The sequence below is a fragment of the Saccopteryx leptura genome, chromosome 2 (assembly GCF_036850995.1).
Source record: "Saccopteryx leptura isolate mSacLep1 chromosome 2, mSacLep1_pri_phased_curated, whole genome shotgun sequence".
Classification (NCBI taxonomy): Eukaryota; Metazoa; Chordata; class Mammalia; order Chiroptera; family Emballonuridae; genus Saccopteryx; species Saccopteryx leptura.
In genome coordinates this window covers 242,245,756-242,248,045 of record NC_089504.1, presented here as the reverse complement: position 1 = coordinate 242,248,045, position 2,290 = coordinate 242,245,756, and the positions used below count along the sequence as shown (strand labels likewise).

Below are 2,290 nucleotides of genomic sequence, written 5' to 3'. Positions count from 1 at the left end.
TGTAGTAGAAAGCTTTGGATGCTCAATTAAAGGCTATAGAATGGATTTAAGTATAGAATGGATTTTTGATATTTCATTCATTTAATCACTCAACAGATTTTATTTTGAGCATCTGCTATGTGCTGGGATCATTTGGGCATGGGCAGTACAGCCAGAAACAAAGGCTCTTTCTCCTCCCAAGGACTCTGAACTGGGGTGTGTGTCTCATTTCCAACTCAAAGGCTTGGTAGAGCCACCCAGGATTTGCAGACACAGTGCTTGGGACCCTGTTCTCCTAGGGCCCTGGTTGGCAAACTGTGGCTCGCGAGCCACATGCGGCTCTTTGGCCCCTTGAGTGTGGCTCTTCCACAAAATACCACGTATGGGCGCTACCTTGATAAGGAATATACCCACCTATTATAGTTTACGTTTAAAAAATTTGGCTCTCAAAAGAAATTTCAATCATTGTACTGTTAATATTTGGTTCTGTTGACTAATGAGTTTGCCGACCACTGTTAGGGGGTCCCTCTCTTTTCTTAGATGGGCACATCAGCTTTGATTCTGCCCAGGAGAAGGGTCTGATATCAGAGCTAATGAGGGAGTGGGTGTAACATTAACCTCTTCCCTTTCTTATTCTCCCCCACATACACACACACATATTACAGATGTCTCTTGTCTTCTCAGTTTTCTCTCAGGATGCAGCTCTGTGTGGTATGAAGTCTCTGGCTGGGGTGGGACACCTGGGTTTGTGTCCCTGTGTCACTTTCTCACTGTCTTAACTTAGGCAGACTTCTTGTTCTCTCTTCATCTCAGGTCCCCATCTGTGAAACAAGGACACCTGATTGATGGCCAACATTTGTGGACAACTCTTGTCCTTTTGGATAGCAAAGCTCACTGACCATCCCAGCCTTTCTCAGGTATGGACAAACAGTGCCAGTTTTGAGGGACTGCTTTGTGACTTTTTAAAAGTTTGTAATTAAACTCAGTCTCAGTGATTATGTAACTCAGGCTGAGGAAATACTTTTCCTGTCTTCCTTGGATTCTGGGTTAAAGAAAATGAAGATTTTAAAAGGGTAGTAAATAACAGTTTGGATAAAATATCTACGTTTTTTGTTGTTGTTTTTTTGTATTTTTCTGAAGCTGGAAACGGGGAGAGACAGTCAGACAGACTCCTGCATGCACCCGACTGGGATCCACCCGGCACGCCCACCAGGGGTGACGCTCTGCCCACCAGGGGGCGATGCTCTGCCCCTCCAGGGTGTCACTATGTTGCGACCAGAGCCACTCTAGTGCCTGAGGCAGAGGCCACAGAGCCATCCCCAGCGCCCGGGCCATCTTTGCTCCAATGGAGCCTTAGCTGCGGGAGGGGAAGAGAGAGACAGAGAGGAAGGAGAGAGAGAGGGGTAGAGAAGCAGATGGGCGCCTCTCCTGTGTGCCCTGGCCGGGAATCGAACCCGGGACTTTTGCACACCAGGCCAACGCTCTACCACTGAGCCAACCGGCCAGGGCCTATATGTAAGTTTTAATGGTGGGGTAAAAGGACTTTTGAAGTCCAACAAACTGGGGGTTCAAATGATCTCTGCGACTTACTGGCTGTGTGTCTTTGGGAAAATTACTTTACCTCTCTGTGCCTGAGTTCACTTATCTGCAAAAACAAAGATAATAATTTCCTCCTGGAATTATTGTACCAGTTAGAGACAATATTTGTAAAGGATGTAGTACAGTGCCTAGTATACATCAAACAGTATATAAAAACAATTATTACTACTCAACAAATAGGAGCAATTCCTACTTTGGTTCTTGTTAAAGTTGGAGGATCCATGTAATAATTTGGGTTAGGTTCTGCTACGTGAAATAGCAATACCCAGACGATGGTAGCCTAAACAACATAGATGCATATATTTTTCTCTTATGTAAAATAAGCCCAGAGATGGTCAGTGCAGAACTGACCTGGCCATTCTACTGACATCCCAAAGAACCCAGTCTCCTCCTGGCTTAATATTCTAAAATCCCTAAAGTGCAGTCTTATCCTCATGGCCCAGATGGCTGTTGGATCTCCAGTGATCACACTAACAGCAGTTTAGAGAAAGGGGAAAGAATGGGCTACTCTCTCTTAATAGGGTACTATATTTAACAAGACTGTAGGATACCCAATTAAATTAAATACAGGTTAAACTTGAATTTTGGATAAATAAATAATTTTTAGTATAAGCATTTGGGATATATATATCCAAATATATATTTGGGATATATATATTTCAAATATATATTTGAAATTCAAACGTAACTAGGTGTCCTATCACCTGGTTTC

At 43.4% G+C, this 2,290-nt stretch overlaps 1 non-coding gene across 1 annotated transcript; it reads right to left on the bottom strand.

Moving 5' to 3' along the window:
* Positions 1-1,412: 1,412 nt before the first annotated feature.
* TRNAT-GGU (transfer RNA threonine (anticodon GGU)) lies at positions 1,413-1,488 on the bottom strand. Its single transcript has one exon. It is a non-coding gene; the product is annotated as a tRNA-Thr (tRNA).
* Positions 1,489-2,290: the final 802 nt, after the last annotated feature.